Below are 15,765 nucleotides of genomic sequence, written 5' to 3' on the forward strand. Positions count from 1 at the left end.
ATGTGAAAGAAAAGAAGCAAAGAAGGGCCAATATATTTCTGAAGAAGTTTGAGAAAGAGGGACTTGTTCTCCGAGTCACTGAGTCAGACAGTAACTGAGGGCAGAGTTATAGTAGGGCAGAGTGTGTAGGGCCCTTGCCTTGCATACAGCTGACCAGGTTCAATCCCCAGAATTCTCTCTTGTCCCCCATGCACCACCAGGAATAATTCCTGAGTGCAGAAACAGGAATAACCCTTGATCATTATCAGGTATGGGCCAAAAACAAACAAAAAAATCCAAGAGAACAGAACAAAGAGACAGCACTGAGACAGGGAGAAATGGCTATAAGTCAGGAACAACCAAGAATGTCCACAAATGAGCCAGAGAGATAGTACAGAAGATAGGGTGTTTGTCTTGCATTCAGTATACTCGCATTTGATCCCTGGCACCCCAAATGGTCCCCCAAGCCTGTCAGGAGTGATCCTTGAGCATAGAGCCAGGAGCCCTGAGCATAACCAGGTGTGGCCCAAAAGAAAAGAAAAGGGAGGGTGACAGAAAGAGAGAGAGATTTTTTAAAAATCTGTCTTCTTATTTTTTTAATCAAATATTATTATTTTCATTGTTTATAATTTCTTCCTTTTGTTGGTGCTAGCATAAACAATGTTGCATTTTGTTATTTCAAATTCAGGTGGCAAGAAAGCAATTAACCTTTGTGTATAGACTTAGTATCCTACCAGTCACTCTGACAGCTTATTAGTTCTAGAAATTTTGTTAAGTGATTTTTAGGTCTTTTTTTTGGCAGGGAGGGGGGCACACCAGCAATGTTGAAGCTTTCCAAGCACTGTGGTAAAGAGTAACCCCTGATGTTGCTTGGGGGTGGGGGTGGGGGAAGTGGCCATATGCAGCTGCTGGAGATTAATCTGGGGTCAGGAGCATTGCAAGGCAAGTACCGTAATCCCTGTACTATATCTCAGCCATAAATATGATTCTCTAACAGTTGTTTTGTTTAAATCAAAAGCTACACATTGCATTTGGTTGTCTTAATTCTCTATATATCTACAACCTCTCCTTCCCTCATACTTTTCTTGCATTTCTATTGAAAAAGCATCTGCATTTGGGGGCCAGAGAGAGAAAAAAAAACAGCAGGTAGTGCACTTGCCTTGCGCACTGTCAACCCGATGTAATCCCTGGTACCCCATATGGTCCTCCGAGCCCTCCAGAAGTGATCCCTGGGTCTTGAACCTCTCACTTGTGGCTGGTCTAGAGCCAGGAACAAGTTGGGTGTGCCACATCCCTCCAGCCCCACCACCAAAAGAAAAAAAAAAGGTTGTTATGATTGCCCACATTTGGTACTTTGGTGTTTGTTTCCCTGTGCTGTGACTTATAACCTGTTCCACTATAAACATGGCTGAATTCATAGTTCTTCAACACAAATAACAAACACTTCCTGAGTGCTTACTAGACCCAGTAGCCTTTATAGCGCACTTGATAAGAATGAACTCATTTAATCTGAGTACCAACCTCCAATGGCAGCTATTATCATCTGGAGTTTAGAAATAAAGAAAGTGAGACTAAGTGAGATTAAAAACTCAGAGCTGCAGTCAATGTGGGTTTGAACCCAAGGCCATCTGATGTTAAAATCCACATTGCCATCTGTATTACATCATAATGTTACTATGGTAGGGTTTTCCCCCCAGGTTCTTGCTTCATGCAAAGCAGAATTCAGGGTGAGACCCAGCAAGTGCAAAAGCAACAGGGGGCTGGAGAGAGTTACAGCAGGTAAGGAGCGCTGGCCTTGCATGCAGACAACCTGGGTTGGATCCCAGGCACCCCATCTCACCCTGAGCATCATCAGGAGTGATCCCTGAGTACCACCAAGTATGGCAACGGGTGGGAGGGAAAGGGAAAGAAAGCAAACAATTCTCACTAAAAATTGAAAAAAAGTATACGTGCGGAGAAAAACATGGGAATATGCTAAAGACAACAGTGCCCACAAGGTTCTGAATGAACTTGTGGAAAGGATCTAGGAGGGAGGGGCTGAAATGGTCATGGTTATGGGAGGTCTATTCTAGGAACAGTCAGGCCCATTAAAGAATCAGGCTGCTCGCCACCCCCCCCTCGCCCCCAGTCCATTGTCTAGTCTTGTATGGCACTTCTGTAACTATCATGGTCATTTCAGAGGTGGAATGGGAATAAAACCACAAGACTCACTTCTATGCTAATGAGCATCGAATAAGCCGTAGGTCTTCGAGTGTCCATGGTAAGTTGTACTGGGCTGGGGCAAGTAAAAGGAACTCTAGAAGAGATGCTGGCTAAGGTTTTTTTTTTCTAGCTGTAAAGTGGACACATGTGCTTTATTTTGCTCTTGGTTTATTTTTTGATGGGGAGGTGACGGCGGGGGTTGGCGGTGGGGGGGGGCATACACAGTGGTTCTCAGTTTCCAGGGATCACTCCTGGTGATGCTCAGAGACCACACGTGGTGCCAGGGATCAAACCGAGGTTGATGGCATGCAAGGCAAGTGCCCTACTCACTGTACAATCTCTCTGACCCCAACACATATGCTTTTTGTGATTATGAACTTTGGGGTTTTTTTTCTATAGCACAACAGGTAGGGCATTTGCCTTGCATACAGCTGACCCAGACTTGATTCCTCTGTCCCTCTCAGAGAACCCAGCAACCTACTGAGAGTATCCCACCCGCATGGCAGAGCCTGGCAAGCTACCTGTAGCATATTCGATATGCCAAAAACAGTAACAAATCTCACAATGGAGATGTTACTGGTGCCTGCTTGAGCAAATCAACAACGGGACGACAGTGCTACAGTGCTACAGTGCATAGATATTAAAGCTGACAGGATGCGGAAATGCATTTCAACTTGTAGGTAGATCTAAAAGCAGATTCCAGTAGTCACGTTAAGACCCAGCTGTCACTCCTACATCAGTAAAGGTCCCTTACTATGCCTGTGGGCTGTAGCGGATCCTATTACTGACCCTGGGAAGTCACCCTCAGCCTACCAAAGAACACATAGTCCTGTTTCACCTGTAACACTGAGGATGCTTCCAGCCTCCAGTAACAGAAAACTCCATCTCAAATGGACTCAACAGTGAGGATATTTATGATCTCACATAACAAGAAAGCCAGAAGTAGGGCGGCTCCAAGCCTGCTTGACTTACGGGCTCCCAGACCTCACCACAACCCCAGGCTCATTCTCTCTCCTTATTGGCCATCGGCACATGCTGGCGTTGGGAGGCTGAATCCTGTCTCTTCAAAAGTGGGCTATTCTCAGCTTAGGTAACACTGACAATTGGCACAACTTCCAGTGGAAACAGTGGCAGCAAGGACCCTTTCCAGAAGGGTTTCAGCAGATGGTCCTCAGGTCTCACCTCAGGCCAGAACTGGGTCAGAGACCACCCACAGTCCCTCTTGCCCTATCCGCTGGATGCCATTTCTTTTCTTTTCTTTTCTTTTCTTTTCTTTTCTTTTCTTTTCTTTTCTTTTCTTTTCTTTACTTTTCTTTTCTCTTCTTTTTAGCTTTTTTGATCACACCTGGTGATGCACAGGGGTCACTCCTGGCTCATGCACTCAGAAATTACTCCTGGCGGTGCTCGGGGGACCATATGGGATGCTGGGAATCGAACCTGAGTCGGCTGCGTGCAAGGCAAACGCCCTACCCGCTGTGCTATCACTCCAGCCCCAAGATGCCATTTCTCTTGCCCATGCTTGCTTTAGGAGTCTACCTCTGAGAAGGAAATAGGGTCACCTTTCTGTACGAAGAACAGCCTGCCTAGGTGTCTGTAGAGAGGCAGGAAGAGGGAGGGGATGGACGTTGTGAAGACAAAACCACAGTATCTATTCCATGTCCCCAGTCAGGTCCACTTCACATGCCACTAAGAAGAGCAAACATGCCTCATCCTAATTGTGACACCCATATTCCACTTTCTGGCATCCAGATGGAAAGAAGCCCTGCCAGATGGAAGAGATGCTGGCACGTCCTCGGACTAGCAAAGGGTTAGTGTGGGAAATATATATAAAACTCAGCAACAAAAAGCAACCTGGATTTAGAATGTCTAAATGGGGGCTAGAGTGACAATACAGCAGGTAGGGCACCTGCTTTGCATGGGGCTGACCCAGGTTTGCTACCCAGCACCCCATATGATCCCCTGAGCACCACCAGGAGTGATCCCTGAGTGCAAAGTCATGAGAAAGCCCGAGCACAGCCAAGTGTGGCCCCAAGTGTACCAAATAAGAAAATCAAAATGTCGAAATGGGTATTCTCTAAAACTGACCTGGAGACGGCCACTGCACACAGGAAGAGATGTTCATCTCCTCTCTCTCTCACATCAAAAGAAGCGAGAGCTACCACCTCCCACCTGTGAGCATGGCCACTCGCCAAAAGACAAGTGTTGCATGTTGGAGAAGATGGACAGAGAAGGGCGCCCCGGGGTACCATCAGCAGGAATGTAAATCAGTGCCGCTTTCTGGAAGCAGTACGAACATTCTTCAAACAACTGAAAACAAGGCCAGAGAGATAGCACGGGGTAAGGAGCCTTCGTTCTACAGAGCTGACTCCTTGTTTCCCAGGGCCACATGGTCCCTCTGAGTGCCGCAGGGGTGCGCTCTGGCAGGGTGGCCTGGGGAATTCCTGCCACAGGGCCCAAGCACCACCATATCCTCAGGCTCTCACAGTGGACCATGAGATCAGTTGAGCAGGAACAACCAGGGGTTGCTGCCCTGGGCCCCTGGGTGCTCCCTGGAAGGGCCAACACCCCTGAGCTCCCCCCACTGAAAAACAGAGATTCCAGATAATCCAGCTGTCCCACTTGGCACATTTACTCCAAGAGCATTCATCTGAAAGGTCGATACACACCTATGCTCACTGTAGCATCATTCATAGTAGGCAATTGCTGGAAACAAAGCATTCAACAGATACTGGGAAAAATGAATGATGATAAATATCCCGGGGCCTATTGATGCAGTGGAATACTGTCAAGGACTCTATACACATGGAGCCTAGGAGAATATTAGTGTTCCTCAAAATTTTTTTCTGACTAAGGCCTCCCTTCCAACCTTGTTTGTTCCCTGCAGCCTCTGTATCCTATTTGTAGTACACTTGGGTTTGTCCACCTGGTCTCACGTCATGCCCCTCCCCCAACTTATATAATTTTCTTCTCTGGCTTATTTGGAAGGCCCCAAGGAGGGCTCCACAGTGGTCATATAGCCTGTGGGTTGAGAAATGCTGGCTTAGAGTACCTGCCTTGTTAGTATGTGGTCATGAGTTCAAATCCCTGGTGCGCCCCATGAGGAAAATGTAATTTTGGCAGCTCTGCTGTCTACAATCCCAGGAGCCTCAAGCATTTTCTGGCCATGCCACAGTAAAGTGTCAGGACCACAAAAAGGAATTATGTGACCCCGAGCAAGCACCACAAAAATAAAGATGTGGAAAAAGTATGGGCAGAAAGTAAGACCCCTACAAGCATGTACATGAGCCACACAGCAGTGAAATCTTCATTGTGTGACCACCACAACCTGACATGCTTTCCTGCTCCCCGCCACTACTAGGAATGTATGTGTGTTGGGGGGGGGTGAGCCCACAACAACAAAGGGTAGTGAGGAGGGAATAAAAAATAAGTTAATCAAAAATTAAATATAAAATTTTGCCACTCACAGCAAAATGGAGGGAACTTAAGGAACTTAAGTATTGGATGATTTCACCCTGAAGTATAAAGATATGAAAGCAATAAACAGGGCCAGAGAGATAGCACAGGGTTAAGAACCTTGCTTTTCATGCAATAAATTCAAGTTCAATTCCCTGCACCCCAGATATTCCCCCAAGCCCAGCCAGAAGTGATCCCTGAGCATAGACCCAGGAGCAAGCCCTGAGCACTATTGGGTGTGGCCCCAAAATAAACAAAAAATGTAAAAAAATGTAACCAAATTATAACTGAACTGATCATTTCCTTCCATTAAGTTTGAGCATTACAAATAAAATTAGGGAGGGATGGAGAGATAGACAGCTCACAAAGCACTTGCCTCACTGGTGGCCGACCTGGATTTAATCCCCAGCATCACATATGGTTCCCTGAGTCCCACAAGGAGACCCAGGAGTGCAAAGCCAGGAGTAAGCCCTGAGTAGTGCCAGATGCTGCCCCCAAATCAAAATGATAACAAAAAAAATTTAACTAAGGGGCACAGAGACAGTAGGGTGAGTTAATACACTGCCCTGCACGCTAGTGATCTCTGTCACCACATACGCTCCCTCAAGACCTATCAGGAGCAACACCCAAGCGAGAGTTTGAAACTGATTCTGAACACCGCCAGGTATGACCCTATACCCCCCAAAAAAGAAAATGAAATAAAACTGGGACTGAAGAAATAGCTTAATTAGGCTGAATGCATGTAGCTTTGCTCACAGGAGACTCAGGCATGATCACTGGCACTGTTTGGTCCCCCAAGCATCACTAGGGGTAACCCCAAAACCAAAATAATTTAATTAAAAGCTTAAGGTTTGGGGAGATGGCTCAAAGAGCAGGAGAACACAGATTTCGCATGTGGGAACCCTGGGTCTGAGCCCTGGCACCCCATGTTCTCCGGAGCACAGCTGGAAGAACCTGCTGACCACCACTGGGTATATTCCAACAACTGTATTACTGTATCATTATTATCCCGTTGCTCATTGCTGTGCTTGAGTGGGCACCAGTAACGTCTCCATTGTGAGACTTGTTGTTACTGTTTTTGGCATATCGAATATGCCACGGGCAGCTTGCCAGGCTCTGCCGTGAGGGTGGGATACTCTCGGCAGCTTGCCGGGCTCTCCAAGAGGGACGGAGAAATCAAACCGGGTTGGCCGAGGGCAAGGCAAACATCCTACCTGCTGTAACCAGTCCATACCAACAACAAATAAGTAAAATACCAAAACAAAAACAAAACTGGAAAGTTTAAGAGCCTGACCTCTTCACTTGTCTATTTATATTAACACAGCCCTCATGGCACAGAAAGGACCTTTTGGCAGGGATGGGCCCTAGTGGTAAAGCACATGGTGTCCATGAATGAGGCCTGTACCTGATCCCTGGGAAAGAGAGAAAGGAAGGAAAGAAGGAAGAAAAGAAATAAGGAAGGTAGGAATAAAGAAAGGAAGGGTAAAAAGAAGGATAAAAGGAAGGAAGGAAAAAAGGAAGGAAGGAAGGAAGGAAGGAAGGAAGGAAGGAAGGAAGGAAGGAAGGAAGGAAGGAAGGAAGGAAGGAAAGAAGGAAGGAAGGAAGGAAGAAGGGAGGGAGGGAGGGAGGGAGGAAGGAAGGAAGGAAGGAAGGAAGAAGGGAGGGAGGGAGGGAGGGAGGGAGGGAGGAAGGAAGAAATTTACTCTTCATAATTCATTTTCGTTTGATGCTAACATATCCCGAAACTTGTACCTATCTTTAGGGTTTGTTGGATAAATTATTTGGCAAGGGTGAGGCAGAGGGGTGAGGGGGCACACCCAGTGGTGCTCATGGGTTACTCCTGGCTCTATACTCAGGAATACTCCCGGTAGTGCTGGAGGGATCATATGGAACGTAGGGGGTTGATCCCTATCTGACCACCCGCAAGGCAAACACACTACCAGCTGTACCATTGCTCTGTTCCTTATTGGACACGTTCTTAAAGCTCTGCTTTGGCAGCCAACTACAACTTTAACGTATACCTTTTTTTTTAAATCTTTGGGCCACACCCCGTAATGCTCAGGGGTTACTCCTGGCTTTGCACTCAGGAATTATTTCTGGCAGTGCTCAGGGGACCACATAGGAAGCCAGGGATCAATCTAAGTGGGGTCACAGGCAAGGCAAGTGTCTTACCTGCTGCACTCTCAGGCTCCAACTTAAACCATTTCTATACCTGCTTCCTTTCACAGTCTTTAGTCGAAGTCATGCTCTATTTTACCACACCCAGACAGTTTCCTTGTGGAAATCCACTGTAGCACTGTAGCACTGTTGTCCCGTTGTTCATCGATTTTCCCGAGCTGGCACCAGTAATGTCTCCATTGTGAGACCTGTTACTGTTTTTGGCATATCGAATATGCTACGAGTAGCTTGCCAGGCTCTGCCATGCAGGTGGGATACTCTCGGTAGCTTGCCAGGCTCTCCAAGAGGGATGGAGGAATTGAACCTTGGTCGGCCGCATGCAAGGCAAATGCCCTACCCGCTGTGCTATCGCTCCAGTCCAAGGAAACTAAAACCAAAACAAAACCAACAAAAAGATGGCACACTGCCAATCATCAAAGCTTCTGCCATATGAAACCCACTGCTAACAAAAAAGAAATAAAACCAAAAAAGAATGGAAAACCTTGCTCGTCCAATCTGAGTGAAATTGCCATGACTATTTTCCATTATAACATCTTATTCCCAGTTTTCTCTGGGAAAACTGCTAGCTTGATCTGTAAGCATCTCATTAATAAAAGGTTATGACTTCTTACAAACATGTGATATAGAAGTCATCATGGGCCAGAGTAATAGTCGAGAGGACAGAACATTTGCCTTGCATGCAGCTGACCTAGGTTCTATACCCAGGACCTCATATGGTCCCCTAAGCACTGCTGGATGTGAACCAAAAACAAACAAAAAAGTTATCATGATGGCCAGACAGCTCAAGACTCAAGAGCATATACATGTCCTTTGAATGTATGCCCTTTATAAAACATAATCCCACATTTATTTTGCATTTCTTTAGTACCTTTGAAAAAATGCTTTTACATTTTCAAATCTATGTGTGATTTTGTTTCAAGTTTATCCTTGAGTACCTGGCCTTGTTTTCAATCATGTTCATTTAATTTTGTTAGTGTGACACTGATTATTTCAAATACCACTCAACTGTGCAATGGCTATTTTTTTTGTTTTTATTTTATGTTTTTATTGAATCACCATGAGATATACAGTTACAAAGTTGTTCATGATTGGGTTTCAGTCATGCAATGCTCCAACACCCACCAGTGTACATTTCCCACCACCAATGGCGATGACTTTAATTTTTACATTCTTCTTCAGCTCTACTCCAATTTTTAAACCTCCTGTTACTACATTATGTATTTATTTTACCTGATTTGTAATTTGAACTTTTTTTTTCAAAGAAACCATGTTTTCAGGTAAAAACAAACAAACGAAAAAGAGTTCAAGTCTGGCATGCACAAGGGCTCAAGTTCAAAGTCCCAGTGCCTCAGTATCTCTACATAGCCTTGCCAACCCCCAGCACCTTCAACCCAGTTGGTCAAGTAGAACAGTGAGTAGCTCCCTGTGAGTGGGGTTCTCTGAGCATTCCTAGGGAGGCTCCCACGGAAGTGAACTAAAGTTTATTTGTTTGTCTTAAATCCTGTGTCTGTTACACAGGACATTTAGAATGATCATAGACAGGAATCTTGGGGAATGTGATTTAAACTAGTTTGGTCACACCTCCATGCCCTTAACCTCTCTCCAGCACAGATATTCCAGCATGAAGAGGAGGCCCAGCCTGCAATTCCCAACCACAACTGAGAGTAGAGACCAACTTAGTTTCTTGTTTGTTCTGGGGCCTCACCCAGCTATGCTCAGGGCTTTATTCCTGGCTCTGTGTTCAGGGATCACTCCTGGCAGGCTTAGGGGACTATATGGGGTTGCCAGGGATGGAACTGGGTTGGCTGGCACTGCAAGGCAAGTGCCCTACCCGCTGTACTATGGCTCCCACCTCCCCACACAAGCCACTTTCTCAGTCAGCAGCTACAGCCTTGTGGCTCCCTGAGCCTTGGAGAATGAACTACTTCCTGATTCAGCCTTCCTGCTGGGGAAGGAGTGGTCCTGCTTGAAAGGACACCTTGGGAAGAACACGCCTCTCTTGGGGAGGCCCAGGGTGCAAGCAGAGAAGAGAGACTTCATAACCATTCAAAGGATGGTCTTGAATAAGTCATAACACATGAATGACCTCAGCTGAGTCATTCCACTTCTTTGTGCCTCCCAGAACTCTGGAAAAAATCCTCACTTTGCATCTCCCAGGTTGTTGCAAAATTCAAATGAGAACAGGAATAGCAAAGTAAGTTCACAAATGCAAAGTGCTGTTCTTTTCGAATAGAAATTGGTTGGAAGAAATCTTTTTTGTTTTGCTTTGGCTTTGGGGTGGGGGGGTGTCACATTGTGGCACAGTCATGAGACCTGCGGAGGCTGCTTCACCTCCACTCATCCTTGCCTATTTCAGACAGAACTATGCCCCGGCCCCCTGCATCCCCAGGGCTGCACCCTGCTCTGGTACTCACGCCCCTCTCTCATCCTATCCCCACGATGCCAATCTCACCATCATGTAAAATACTGCATAGCAGCTGCTTGCAAATTTTCAACTGTGGAGACAAAGTGTCAGGAACAAGAGTTACAACACAAGTAGGCAGGAGGGTTCAGGGAGGACAGCACGTACCTAATGAGACAACAGGCTTCTAGAACTTCAGCTCACTAGAGGCCAAATATTTCCAAAATGCTTTTGTCGTAGGTCACCCCACCCCACTGGCATGTTCCAGAGTGAAGATGGGATCTTCTGTCTTGGCAGCCCCCAAGTAGCTGGCAGAGAGCGCCTCTGCGCACGCAATCCCAGCGAAAGGTACCAGCCCAATGGCTGACAACAACCAAGCAAGCGGGTGGCATCTTGGTCTGTTCCTCACCCAACAAAGGCCAGCTCCCTTTACTTCGCGTTTCCATATAGGATTCCAGAGGGCCTCCCCGCGCCCCAAACGCCCCATCCCTGACACTCCCGAACACCCCAGCTCCCACGCGCGCCCCTACCACGCGCCTGCTCCTCCCCACGTGGCTTAATAAGCTCTCACCCTATTGTACAGGAGAGGGACGTGCGCGCGGGGGTGGAGGAGGGGATGCTCCCGGAGACCCTCTCCCCAAAACTTTCCACCCTCCGGTCTAAATCCTCCCCGGGCCGTGGACCTCGCCTCCCTCCTCTATCCCCACCCTACTGGCCCTCGGCCGCCCCCGCGACCCCCCGCAGTGCCCCGCGAGCCCGTTTTTCCCTACGGGGAGATGCTCACTCACCCGGCTGCCAGCCGGCACAGCCTCGGCCACGCAGCTTCTCCGAAATAAAAGCCGGCGGGGCGGCAGCTTGCCCCGAGGCTGCGGCCCTCCTCCCCGCGGGTGGCCGCGTCGGGACGCGATCGGGGAGCCGCCACCTGCCGGGAGGGCCGGGGGCGGGGACGCCGGGCGGGGGTCCCGCCTCCGCGCGGCCACCGCGCGCCGCCCCGGACTACGCTTCCCAGCCTGCCCCGCTGCGGCCGCGCGCTCGTCGGGCGCCGCTCCCGGCCGGGAGCCGCCTGTTGCTCGCCGCGCTCGCCCGGGCCACGCCGCCCGCCCCGGCTCTGCGGCCGCGCCGCCTCGCGGGAGGGGGGCACGGACGCCGCCGCCCGCTCGCCGGCCCCGGGATGGGCGCACGCACCGGTGAGCTGGCGCGGGGTGGGCGCGGGGGGCCTGGCACGGCGCGCGCGGAGAGTGGGGGGCGGGAGGAATGAGTGGCCCCGGGATGCGCAGCGCGGGGGTGGCCGCGCCCTGGCGCGCTGCTGCGGGGGATGGATGCTCGGCGGCGCCGGGGTGGACCGTGCCCGGCGCGCTGCGTGGACCGCGGCGGCGGGAGGCGCCCGCCGGGCTGTGGCTCCCACGCCCCGCACTGCGGCTCCGCAGCCTCTGCAGCTCGCCCGGCCGCCGCAGCGAGGGCGCGGTCTCCCGTGCGCTGCGGGGCTGGGTTTTTTCCACGCTCGGCTTTGTTTCCTCCCCCCCGCCCCCCCCCACTTTCTCCTCTCTCGTCAGCGCGTGACAAGCCCTGGGAGCCTCCTTCCCCTCGCTGTGTGGGTGAAGCCTCGGGAGATCGGGGAGGATGAGCCTCCCGGACTGGCTGCTTTTTCTAGGCGCCCCGCCGCGCTGTCACCCGCAGGGCGGGTCCGTCTCGGAGAAAGCAGCATTCGGAGAGCGCCCCGGAGGCGATCCCCGGAGGATCTCACCATCCCCACCCAAATTTCATATAGGGGTAGCCCGTGCTCCCTTGAATCTTAACTAAATGAACTCCCCACCTCGCTCCCTCACAGCCCTGCAGGAAGGAAGACTGGTTTTTAGTCTTAAAGCCCCCCTGGTGGCATGATGATGATGATGATGATGATGATGATGATGATGATGATGATGATGATGTAAAGTTTTCCAAGGTTGCCTCGGTGATGCCCTCCATTTGTGGGAAGCAGTGAAGGAGGCCGCTATGGTTTCTTCTGGCCGTTAAACATCTAAATCAGGCCAGAGCGACGATACAGTGGGGAGGGCACTTGCCTTGCATGTACGCGATCCAGGTTCTTTTCCTGGTAGCCCCTTCCGGTAACCCCGAACCCTGCCAGGAGTGACCACTGAGCACCGCTGGGTATGACCCAGAATCTGAATCTCCGGGCCTTTGGGAAAGGAATGAAAGGAGCATGACAGGTTGTCACCCTTAGTGAAGCCCCAGCCTGTCACTTCTCTGGCCTTCTTTCTATATAAAATAGGGTGTTTGAGCGCAAGGATTTCTAAAGCTTCTAAATCCTCTGTTCTTTGGAGAGTCTCCTATCTAGGGGCTAAAGAGTCCAGGTTGCTTTATTGAAAGTCTTTGCAGAAAGGCCAGGGGTGCAGGGACTTGAGTGATCATGTGGGTCGAGCTTTTGCCTTTGCTTGAATCTGAGCCAGGTTCGATCCCCAGCAGTATATCTGATCCCTGGAGCCTGCCAGGAGTGATCCCTGAGCGCAGAGCCAAGAGTCAGCCCTGAGCATTGCTGGGTGTGTCAGCGAGAGAGAGAGAGAGAGAGAGAGAGAGAGAGAGAGAGAGAGAGAGAGAGAGAGAGGGAGGGAGGGAGAGAGAGAGTTTTATGTACAAGGCAGTGGCTTGACCCCCCCTAGTTATACATAACAGAATTGACTTCCCCTCTCTACTCTCTCACCCCAAACAGGCATTGCAACCATTTTATTTTATTTTAAATTTATCTTTTTAACTTATTTATTTTATAAAGTAGCTCACAATATTTAATTACATTTAATATTCAAACACCAATCCCACCACCATTTCACCTTCCCGCCACCATATACCATATTTCGGATGTTTCCATCCCCAAACCCCAATCCCTGCCCCAAAGCAGAACCAGAATAATATATTTTTTATTGTTTGTTATGAAAAACTGGTGAAATGCTACCCAAAAAAGTATCCTTAGGGGAAAGAGTGCAAAGATTGTTGTATTTCACATAGGGGCCATTAAGCCCTTCTATAAGAGATAACTAACATGTTATTAAAGGTTGAGCTTTGTGTTTTATATCTGTGGCGCTGTTGTCCCATTGTTCATCAGTTTGTTTGAGTGGGCACCAGTAACATTTCCATTGTGAGACTCGTTGTTACTGTTTTTGGCATATTGAATATGCCATGGGTAGCTTGCCAGGCTCTGCCATGCGGGCAGGATATTCTTGGTAGCTTGCCAGGCTCTCCGAGAGGGATGGAGGAATCGAACCCGGGTTGGCCACATGCAAGGCAAACACCCTACCCACATATGTCTGTAAAAAAATATATATATATATTCTCTCCAAGTTTGGTTGCCTCCTACTTTGAACCCCATCCAATGTGATGTGGTACACTTAGAGTATGGGTAGGGTGTGTGGTATGAAGTGTCACACGGCTGCGAATGGGGCCGTGTGGTCCAGGAATATGTTCACTCGTGAGTGAGACTCAGCCCGAGCTTATGGCCATTGAGCATGGTGACAGCTGAGTTCTGGAGGTTTTTGGCTGCCGGGGCTGGGTCTCTTGGGGCAGAGAGGGGTCTCACCTGCCCTGCTCCGGGGTGCCCCAAGTGAAACAGCCTGGCACCGCGTCCAGCGGCATAGTTATGGCAAGTGTCATGTTATGCTCCCTTCTGGGAGAGAAGCACAATTGCAACCATTTTAATTCTTGTAAGTAGCCTGAAATTGGCAGGGACCTCTGATGGCCCTTTTGCTTTTGATGGATTTGCTGAAAGGGAATTGATGAGATCAGCAAGTATAGGGAGACTATGTTGACTCCCCAGGACTCCCTGTTGGTCAGATGAGGTCAGATGTGGTAGGGGAGAATTGAGGAGGAAACCCAGCAAGAAGTAACTGGGGGTCGGGGGTGGGAAGGGCGGAGTGGTAGTACAAGAGGGCAGGACACTTGCCTTGGACATGACACATCTGGCTTCAATCCCCAGAACCCTATATGGTCCCCCAAGCCCTACCAGGAGTGATCCCTGAGCTCAGAGCCAAAAGTAAGTCCTAAGCACAGTCAGGTGTGCCCACAAAACAAACCAAAGAAAAGTAATTTGGGGGACCAGAGAGACAGCACAGTAGGTAAGATGTTTGTCTGGCATACTACCGACCCAGATTCCTTCCCTAGCACAAATATAGCCCCCCCACCATGCCAAGCACTGCAAGGGCTCATTCCTGAGCAGAGAACCAAAAACAGCCCCTGAGCACCTTAAGGAATAGCCCTTTCCCTCCAAAAACAGCAACTTGGGGCAGGGGAGCTATGTGGAAAGGCAGAGGATGAACCAGAGGGTTCGTGGTTTGCTTGCAGGAGGCCTGGGTTCTCTCCCCAGCACCCACATGGCTCCCCAGCACTGCCAGGATGAACACTCGGGTGTCCATGTAAGCAGGAAAGGGAGGGGATGGGTCTCAGTGAGTCACTGTTTCAAGAGGAACTGCACTGTAGGAGAAACGAGGCTGGGGGGAGGATGCTCTAGGCAAACCCTAAACTCACTGGTACCAGCAAGTTTTCTCCCAGAGATACAGAGCATTGGAGTGAAAGGTTGTTGGAGAACAGCGTGATCACTTTAGTGAAAGATAGCATCAGATATTTTATTGTTGTTTGGTTGTTTATTTTGCTTTTGGTCCCACCTGGCAGTGCGGAGGGCTTACTTCTGGCTTTGTGCTCAGGGATCACTCCTGCCAGTGCAGGAGGAACCACATGGGGTTCTGGGGATCAAACCTTGGTTGTCCTCATGCACTGAAAGCCTTCTGTACTATTGCTTTGTCCCCATCAAGGATTCATTAGAACCTTGGGACTGGAGCGACAGCACAGCAGGTAGGGCATTTGCCTTGCATGTGGCCAACCCAGATTTGATTCCCAGCATCCCATATGGTCCCCTGAGCACCATCAGGAGGAATTCCTGAGTGCAGAGCCAGGAGTAACCTCTATGATCACTGGGTGTGACCCAAAAAGCTAAGAGAGAGACAGAGAGACAGAGAGAGAGAGAGAGAGAGAAGGATTCATTAGTGCCTTAAAGAATGTGTCCTTACATGAGGAAGTCATCACCTTCTCCTGATATCAAGATTAGCAGAGGCCAGAGTGTAGTACAGCAGATAGGGTGTTTGCCTTGCACAGGGCTGACCTGGGTTTGAACCCTGGCATCCCATATGGTTCCCCAAGCACCGCTAGGAGCAATCCTGAGTTCAGAGCCAGTACAATGTCCAGTAACCCCTGGGCATTGCCAGGTGTGATCCAAAAAGCCAAAAATAGAAAAGAAAAGATTAGCAGTCCCTTTTTGCTTTGGGGGCCACATTTAGTGGTGCTCAGGGGCTCTCCCAACTTAATTTGGGGTGGGGAGGTAGGAGGGTTGCTTTCAGTGATGCACAGAGGACCAAACTATGCAGGGTTGGAACCTGAAGGTCTCCCACATGCAAAACATGGTTTAGTCCTTTGAAATATCTCTCCAACCCTAGCTGCAACTTTTTTGTTTTCTTTTTGGGTCACACCCGGCGATGCACAGGGGTTACTCCTGGCTCTGCACTCAGGAATTA

At 49.3% G+C, this 15,765-nt stretch overlaps 2 protein-coding genes across 2 annotated transcripts in view; one reads left to right on the top strand and one right to left on the bottom strand.

Moving 5' to 3' along the window:
* The window catches only part of LYSMD2 (LysM domain containing 2), a 28,115-nt gene extending 16,980 nt beyond the window's left edge, over positions 1-11,135 (bottom strand). Inside the window, exon 1 of the mRNA XM_055130292.1 lies at positions 11,002-11,135. The gene's annotated coding sequence lies outside the window, so the exon portion shown is untranslated. The remainder of the gene's footprint in view (positions 1-11,001) is intronic.
* Positions 11,136-11,267: 132 nt separating this feature from the next.
* TMOD2 (tropomodulin 2) overlaps positions 11,268-15,765 on the top strand; it is a 58,908-nt gene continuing 54,410 nt past the window's right edge. Inside the window, exon 1 of the mRNA XM_055130291.1 lies at positions 11,268-11,400. The gene's annotated coding sequence lies outside the window, so the exon portion shown is untranslated. The remainder of the gene's footprint in view (positions 11,401-15,765) is intronic.

This window comes from Sorex araneus, chromosome 3, assembly GCF_027595985.1.
Source record: "Sorex araneus isolate mSorAra2 chromosome 3, mSorAra2.pri, whole genome shotgun sequence".
NCBI classification, from domain to species: Eukaryota; Metazoa; Chordata; class Mammalia; order Eulipotyphla; family Soricidae; genus Sorex; species Sorex araneus.